The 9,112-nt window shown below is 51.0% G+C and overlaps 1 long non-coding RNA gene across 1 annotated transcript; it reads right to left on the bottom strand.

Annotated features, from left to right (window-relative positions):
* Window positions 1-314: 314 nt before the first annotated feature.
* Window positions 315-7,725, bottom strand: LOC140912004 (uncharacterized). The gene is made up of 3 exons (XR_012159201.1): window positions 7,473-7,725; window positions 3,266-3,389; window positions 315-390 (listed from the first exon to the last, which is right to left on the bottom strand). It is a non-coding gene; the product is annotated as an uncharacterized LOC140912004 (long non-coding RNA).
* Between the last annotated feature and the right edge of the window lie 1,387 nt (window positions 7,726-9,112).

The following is a 9,112-nucleotide window of genomic DNA, read 5'->3' as shown; positions in this document are numbered from 1 at the left end:
ATCCAAAGCCCATGGAAGTCAATGGACTTTGGATCTGTCCCACAGGGCCCTATTCCACAGCACTCCTTACTCTGATAAAATCTATTAGTTCCTCTGGGAGTTTTGCTTGAGGAATGAATGCTGCTCAATAAGGCTCACAATCGGTCGCTTTCAGCACCCAGATGGTTCCACCCAGAGCCCTGTAACACCTCAGGGGAATTGCTTGTGTGAGTAAGAGTTGCAGGTCGTCTGTCTAGGAAAATAGTCACCCTGAGGCTTTGAAAAATACAAACCCGCCCTGCCTTTTATGTACCCAAAATTAACACAGTGCCAAAGAAGCTCTTCCTTGGTGTACAAATTCCTCGAGTCTTGGAAGGGAAAAGTCACTTGTGGGGGTTTTCTTTTTTCCCCCTAAAAAAAAAGAAAAAAGAAAAAAAAAGCTTTGAGCTCCTCTTCAAAGGCTGCCTGATTTGCTTTGAATAATATAAAACTGCAAAGGGGAAATAAAGAGAATATTAAACTCAGGGCTGTAAATGATCTGAACCCAGGCTGAGCTGGGGCAACAGACCCACTTACATTTTTCATAAAATAACCACAATTTCCCCCCCTCTGAACATGGGCAAAAAGGAAGCTCTGCATAGTGCTGGGGAAATGCACACACAGCCAACATTACCTGAAAGACTCAGGATGTTTTGCACTGAGGCTATTTCCCTGTCTTTAGGTCCAGTTTTCCTGGACTCCTGGACTGTCATCTGTTCCTGAGGCCCCTTGTGGGCAGTTGGCCTACTTGCTCTGTGGATTCCCCTTTGCGCCTCCCAAACAACAGATAATGGTAACGATTCCACAGGCTCCCACACTGAACAGACCGAGGGGGAAGGGGGAAAAGAAAAGGAACCCGAAGCCGAGAATTGCCGAAACAAACAGATGGAAAGAAAAGAAGAAAAAAGTATTTTCTTCTGGCTTCCCTGGAGAAAATTAGTGTGAAGCAGGAAGAAGCTGATTGCTGTCAAAGCCTGCCAGAGCTGAGATAGCCAGCTGCAATCCCCAGGCACAAAATGTGATAATAGCCAACAAGCTAAAATCATTAACAGTAACGATTGCTTCGGTAAGGACCCCGATGCTGAGGAGGAAAAACCAACCGCAGAAAAGGAACAATTGCTATTTGCAGTTAGTTTTTCTGCACCTGTTTTCCATAACCCTCTGATCCTAATAAACACTCTCTTTCTCAGCAACTGTCCCGCACTCCTCAGAGCTGCTGCTGCTGTGATCATTTATTGTTCCTTTTTGGGGTGGAAAATTAGAGATAGCACTTGTGAAATGATGACAATGGATTGGCCCCCGCCTTGAGCCAGGGAGAGACGACACCGGTTTCTAATTATCTCTGTGGGGCTTGCTATACTCAGCCCATCACCTTAATATCAGAGCACAGGGTTCCTAGCCCTCCACCCACACACGTTTTGGCAGTGGAGACGAGGCAGGACTTGGTAATAATGACCATAAACGGGAATTCTTTACAGATGCTGCTGGATATAGACCAGTCTAAAGATTTCCACAGCCAGTGATGTCTAGTCACAGGGTGCTGGTTACACTACACTATGGGCTCTCAACCTGGGGACCGTGACCATCCAGCCTTCCCTGTATTGCTAAATGGAAAAGGATCCTGGCTAGATCTCAGCTAAGTGGGAGCAGTGTGGAAAAGGGAGAGAATCACTACCCTGCATACATCCCTCTCTTCCACTGTGTTTGAGCAATCCCCCAGTGCTATTGCTATTCACCTGCTGGGCTCTGCCAATAATTGTTGTGTCAGAATGGAGCCATGGGAGACTCCACTTCTCTCAACACCCAGGGTGAGCAACATCTTTCATGTCGGCGTTACATTTTCCATTCTTATTGCTGAGATGGTAAAGGGGACGGGGAGTAGATTTTGTGCCCATGCTGGTAACTCCGCATGGTCGTGTTGGAAGACACAGAACTGAGGGTCATAGGTTCTGGTCTGAATGGGGTTTGTCCCTCAACTAAAGTGACACGAGTTTTTATGTTGGGAACCGGAGGGCTGGAGTTCTGTCTCCTCTGCCTTGAAGTTCCAACTGGCCATGCATTTGATACAACGTTCTGCATTTAAATAACGTAGCACCTCCCAAATTACATATAGACAAAGCACTTCACTCAGCACCGGAATGCAACCATTTCTGGGGTTGAGCATGCAGTGCCTAGCAATACTGCACAAGAGGTTAGGGGAGGAAATGAAGGATCCTGCTGAAATGGCAGGGGATATTTAGCGACACAGAACGTAATCACTGGAGCCGAAACCTGTCCATGACACTGAGCTAGCACTCCTGTGCTCACAGAAAGGGCCATGGGATCTTTAAGGGTCGCAAGCACTTCATCTCAACCAATAGACAGCAGCGGCTCCAGCAACATAGCGCCCCAGTCCCGTCCTGCAGCCCCACACACCTTCCATGGTGGGGCACTGGCTTAGTCGTGAACCAGAGGGAAGAGTCATGGACCATCTGCTCATAACCCTTCTGCCAGGTGTTGTCAGCAGCAAAAAGGGGTGGGCCCCATTTTCTAGTGGTTCTTTCTGAAAGCTTAAACAACACAGACGCAAAAACCCTTCATCCTGAAACTTGAGAAACTGCATAGACCACCCTGGGCTGAACACTGAGTCCAGAGTTTAACCCAAAGAGAACTTTATATGGGGGAGGTAAAGGGGACACAGAATAAACTTGGGGAAGGCAACAGTTAATAAATTAACAGTAGCTGGTAGGCTAGTCTCCAACTCCCCAGAGTGTCGATCACCCCAGCCTCAGTTCTCTAAGAGCTGAGAGTGGCTAATGCAGTCTAGCCACTTCCCTTCTCCCAGCTCTCCAACTGACAGTTTGCTGTCCAGGGCTGCAGAAATCCAAGAATTCAGGCAGGTCCATCTGCTGCCCTTAAGGGCAGTGCTGCCTGGGCTGCTCAGCTCCATCCACCACTTCAAAACTGCCGAGTCTCTTGAAGCTGCATCTGTGCTGAGAGGAATCAGTGGTATATGGGACCCTTAACACCAGAGAAGCATTCCACACACAAGACCGGAGCTCTGGTCTCTCTCTCTCTTCAGGCCTAGCCAGACTCCCTTATCCAACTGGGCCTGACTGAGGTCTTAGTCAGGGTGACGACTCACCTCAGGAACATTTGGTGCAGTTCTCTTCTCCTTTCATTTCCCAGTGGGAATAGCAGCACTTGATTGCCCCCAAATTCAAAACTTTACTGTATTTTAACCAGTATGCCCCCAACTGTCACATACCTGAAATGCAAATGTGGCCTCACTCATTCAGATGGTGGCCGAGAGCTCCCTCTTCTATGAAGCGTCTGCCCATCTGGAGTTCTCCAGCAGGTGAAGGGGTGACTTGATCCCAGTCTATAAGTACCTACGTGGGGAACAAATATGTAATAATGGGCAGAGAAAGGTATAACATGATCCAAGGGCTGGAAGCTGAAGCTGGACACTTTCAGACTGGAAACAAGGTGTAATTTTTTAACTCAGAGTAATTCGCCACTGGAACCATTTACCAGGGGTCGTGGTAGATTCTTCATCACTGACCATCTTAAAACAAGATTGAATGTTTTTCTAAAGGATCTGCTCTAGAAATTCTTTTGGGGCAGCTCTTTGGCCTGTGTTCTACAGGAGGTCAGACAAGATGATCACAATGGTCCCTTCTGGCCTTGGAATCTATGAATCTACTCGGCCCTCTGGGTTGCTCTTCTCCCTTCTAACGCTCTACAATGAGATCCCAACTGGCCAGGGCTGCAGGCCAGAGGGCTTGCGTAGGGATCGGACCCAGAGCCCTTCCTACAGCAATCTGGGGTTGCTTTGGAGATCTCTCATCCAAGCACTGTGCAGGCCCCACCTCTGCTCACCTGGAGGCCTGACAAGAGGAAAGGCTGAGGTGGCGTCACTCAACATACCTCGAGCTGGCGTTGTAACGCTCTCTCAGACAGAGCTTTCAGTGGTCTGAAAACGGGAGTGGGGAAGTGTCTATCAACCCATACTCATATCCCCAGCCGCATCTCTGCCCTCCTGCAGCTCCAGGGGTCTTCATCCCCTTCTCCCAGGCCTGGGGTGCTCCCTCTTCCAGGCTGGGTGGGGGCAGCTCCAGGGGCTCTCCCCTTCAACCCCTTCTGAGGCAGGTGTTGCAGGGCAGGGAGAGGGAGGAGCACAAGCACCAACCCATTACTCCCAGGAGGGGAGGCGGGAGGAGGGGCAGGAGACCCCCTGAGTTGTGGGGCTCTTTATCCCCCACTCCTCTCCTGTGAGGATGGCTTTGGTTCCTGGGGGGGAGGGGGAAGAGGGCTCTCTGCCTCCTGCAGCACCTCTATTGGGGGCTTTTCCCCAGGGGGCCCTGGGGAAGGCAGCCAGTCAGAGGCATTTCCCCTAGTGGTACTAAAAGGATGGAGTCCCCAGGCACTTGGCTCACTTCTTAGACACTGAGGTTCTCGGGTCTGGGACCCGTTTTGGCCAGGTGCACTTAAAGCACTGCCCCAGCCCCCTGTTGTCCCAGTCCTGGATCCCACACAGCTCCGCCCACACACCCCAGTCCCGTCCTGCAGCCCCACACAACTTCCACCCATGTGCCCAGTTCCATCCTGCAGCCCCACACACCTTCCACCCACGCGCCCCAGTCCCATCCTGCAGCCCCACACACCTTCCAGCTACGCACTCCAGTCCCATCCTGCAGCCCCACACAACTTCCTACTTTGTTCAGGGTTTTTTCCTGCCTTCCTTTCAGAGCAAGCTCCAAGCAGAGCAGCCCTAGGTCAATTCGCTGCTCCCGTGATTAAAAAAATAGGCTTTAAAAGCATACTGTGGTCCAGGTTGACTTTGTGAGAACATTTATTTGGCATTGAGGGACGAAGAGTCCCTCAGAAAACAGTCCTCATGCATTAGCTGAGCAGGGAGCCCGACGTTCAGTCTGTGAGACCTTTGCATTGCTCTCTCCAGAGCAAATTGGAAGAGACATTTCAAATGGAGACAGGTAGAGCATGATTTCCACCCTGTAGCTACCTCTGGACATGCCGGGAGTCACGGACAGGTTGCAAGTAATTCAACTGCTTTGGAATACGGTGGGTCACTGGCAGGCCAAGTAACCGGATTTTTCATGATGAAGATGGTCCCGAACTGAGACTCATGAGATCTGGGTTCAATTCCTGCCTCTGCCACAGACTCCCTGGGCAAATCACGTAATCTTGCTGGGCCCCAGCCCCCTGTCTGTAATACAGGGTCATAATACTTCCTTTCTCTGTCTGTTTTAACTGTAAACTCCTCAGAGCAGGTGCCGTCTGTCATGAGGTGCCTCTACAGCTCCTAGCTCAATGGACCCCCATTGTGGCTACTGATAATGATCTAATCTACCTCGGCATTTCTAATGTACCCATCACCCTCGTATCAGGGCACCTGCTAACTGATCCCTGTGGGAGGGATTGGTTCAAGGCTGATTCTGGCGCTCAGAGCAGACCCTTTGGCTGCGACGGATGATGCGTCTCTACACTAGCGATTGTTGGTCTCTCGCCCACTTCTCAGCAAAGGTTTAACAGCAGGGGCTGGAGCAGGGCCTCATGTTGCTAAGATGTTGTTTATTCTCACAAGATATAAAGCATAATTACAACCTAATCTACAACTGAGAAATCCTCAGCAAAAGGCGTCTGGGGATGGTACCAGACTCACCATCCCAGAGCCCCCCTTCAGGGCACAACCCAGCGGTGCAGCACTTCCGCCTCAGTTTCCCCACAATGATCCTTGGCCTTCTCCCACTGTAAAGGTGACTGGGCCCTCCAGCCAAGCCAATGCAAACTGTCCAACCCCTTCCTGGGTAATAGGCGCTGTTAGTCCACCAAGTCTGCAATCATCATCAAAAGAGCAGACCCGTCAGCCCTCTTCTTACAGGCAGGTTCCCAGCAGCAGCAGCCTGTCTCTCAGTGTAGCCCCTTGCGCCTGGGCTACAATCGAGTCTAACATTTGGGTCAGGCCTGCCCTCCTACCAGGCCTGCCCTCAGTTAGTTCCTCGCCCAAACTCGGGATCTTGTTCCACATTGGAGCAGCCTGTCTGCCCTCCTCCTCAGCAGCCGCTGGGCTTCTCTTCCTCAGACATCCCACACCCTGCACAGGTGTAGCGGGCAGGGCTGACTGGCTCCAGGCCTCCCTGGTACACGCTTCCCCCCACGGAAACTCAGCCAGCCCCTGGGCAAGGCCTATAACCTGACAAAGGCCTCTCCTGTACTCTTCGTACCCTGGGTTATTTGTGTCTCATTTATGTCATTAAGATCCAGGGGTGCCAGGGTCGCACCCCGATGGTGAGACCCAGAGACACTGATGTGACACGTGAGTTTCTTAAGCTTGCCAACGCGCAGAGCTTGTGCCCTGCAGTGCATAGGCACAACAGGCTGTCAGGGGAGGGTGGGGGAACACAAAGAAGACATTGCTAGGAAAAGCTTGGCCCGCTCGCCGGACCTACCTATTCAGGCCATTGCTCGCTACTTTTCCTTACATCTCAAAAACCTGCCCGTGTAGGTGGAACTCCCACCCAAGCCCTCAGCACTTCTGCAATCTCCCGTCTTCTGTCTTCGCCGGCTGCCGCTTGCTCCCCTCAAGCCTAGTCAGACGGTTGCAGCAAAAAACACCTTCTTGGCTCACCGGTCTGAGCACATCAGCCCCCTCTTTGAGTTTCTCCACCGGCTTCCCCTTCATCTCCACGGCACACACAAGCTTCAGCTCTTTACCTTTGAGGCTCTTCATCGCTTAGCTCCACCCTTCCCAGCTGACCTACTGAGATGTCAACCCTGCCAGCACTCCCCCCAGCATTCCCACCAGTCAGCTTCTCCCAGAGAAACCTGTTCCCCCTTCTTCTGACACCAGCAATGCACCTCTGCTGAGCAGTAGCTGATGTCTGGGGCCTTGGTCCCAATGGAGGAGAAGTCAGTGATGTGGAGTTTGGGTATATTTTAAGTGCAACTGTTTTATACGCACACGCACACACACCAGTCCAAGAACGGAGGTGGTCAGCCAGCATCCAGGGCAATCCTCTCTTCCAGCAATCTCAGCTCAACAGCAACAGTTCCCTGACGATGCCTGCAACAACACAACTCTGACCTTTTCCTCATGCTGACCCTTATGCATGGGAAAACTCCCCGATAAAGTCCAAATAGCCTCCTCCAAATCTTTCCTTCAGACTCACCTCTGTCATGATGCCACCAGTACTCAGCCTACTGGTAATGGACAGGTGAAAAGCTGTGGATAGTCCTCTTCTCTACCTCCAGTAAAAAAAATACACAGTCCTACAATTCAATTCAGTGGCTTGCCTGTTGTATCCCCTCCCCCTTTTTCTGCTCTTGTCTTTTCAGGGAAGAGATTGTCTCTTCGTACAGCACCCAGCCCAGTGGAGCTCTGATCCTGACTGGGGCTTTCATGTGCTACCAGATTATAAACATGCAGTTATAACAAACAAAAGATGGCTCACCCACTGCCGTGCCGAGCCAATGCGGCAGCATGCGCCGCAGAGCTGAAGTTGATACGGAAGTGATGATCCAAGACAGGTCAGCTCTTGGATGGAGATAGTCGCTGTTCGGCCGGCTCTGGAAAAGGCTGTGAGTGATTGCTGCCCGGGACGCTCTCCAACTCCATTTCTGTCAGAGGATTGTCTGCATGAATGGGTGAAATCAGCTTGTCCCTGATGCACTGGAGTGGAGCCCGAAGATACTGGAAGATCGGAGGCTTCCTGGATGCCGCACATCAGCAACCAGAGTTGCCGCCAGGGAGCAGCACCGGGGATGAATGTGTCCCTGTGAATGCACTAGTGATCGTACAGTAATGAAAGTCATTGCATTTCCCATTAGCACTCCCCACCTGAGGGGCCCACAGGGCATTACAAAGGAGGGGAAGTGTTGTTATTGCCCTTTTATGGCTGCGGAAACTGAGGCATTGAGTGGTGAAGTGACTTGACCAAGGCCGCATAACGATTCAATACATACCCCAGTTGCCTCACTCCCAGTCCAGCGTCCAAGCACCTGGGCCACACTACCCCTTTCTAAGAGAATATATTTCTCCTGCTTCCAATTCTAGCATGCAGGCATCCCTCTTCTCCCACTATAGAGTCACAAGTTGCATTTCTGTAGGGATTCCTGCTTAGAAAACATCTGGCACTGGGTAAGGCAAGCATTGCCCTGGTAGTGCAATTAACACAAGCATCCTTCCCACATGGCTTCAGACAGAGTCTGCATAGCCCAAACTTACTCCCTCTCTGGGTAACTTAAAGAAAAACAAAACATCAACCTCAGCCTATGCTTTCTTTGTTCCTAGAGTGTCCCTAGAGAACCGAATATATCCCAGCCCCTAGCTCCTGCTTCTGTCCTGGTTGACGTTTTCCTACGCAATGTCCTGGACCCTGTCTCACTGTCACCCAGGGATGGCTATAGCAGACCGAGACAGAGTTGATGCAGCATGCGACAGAAGAGATCACACACACTGCGCTTTCTCATGAAGACTTTACTTTTGTTCTTTCTTCTTTTGTTGTTTCCCTTCATGGAAAAGCATAATGGAGCTCCAGGAGAGAAGTGGCCCCTGAGACAACCAAGACTGAATCATGTAAGAAATCAGCACCTTGAATAGCTCAAGCTGGTGGCAGGGGAAGAGCTGGTTTCCTCCTTGCATCATTCTCTAGTGGGCACTAAAATTTGAACAGGGTCAAAATTCCAAATCAACAGAAACTGGAACCAAACTCAGCGTGTCTCCAGGTCGCTCATTCTTGTTTTCTGAAGCCCCCGTGGTCTTGAGCTGGGGGGACAGTCAGGGCCTTCCATCTCAGCCCATCTTCCTTTCCAGTTACTCAGAGCAACTCAGCCTGGCGTTAGCCCGGCCCCAGCTCCAGGGCGTTCAGAGGAGCAACTCGAGAATTACCATGAAATAACTCGCCATTCGGCAGCACAATCTGATTAGCAATTAAGAAAACAATAACTAACGTGAAAATAAATCACTGAAGCAGAGAGACCCGGAAAGAGGAGAGGCCGGAGGGAAGTGCACTAAAGAAAGCCACACGTGGACCATGGACTCCAGTGCTGGGCTGTTAAAGCAGCTACACAGTAAAACCTGCCTCTCTCATCA

Source organism: Lepidochelys kempii, chromosome 5 (genome assembly GCF_965140285.1).
Source record: "Lepidochelys kempii isolate rLepKem1 chromosome 5, rLepKem1.hap1, whole genome shotgun sequence".
In the NCBI taxonomy this organism is placed as follows: Eukaryota; Metazoa; Chordata; order Testudines; family Cheloniidae; genus Lepidochelys; species Lepidochelys kempii.
The sequence above is the reverse complement of the archived record's forward strand: the minus strand, read 5'-3'. Positions and strand labels throughout refer to the sequence as shown.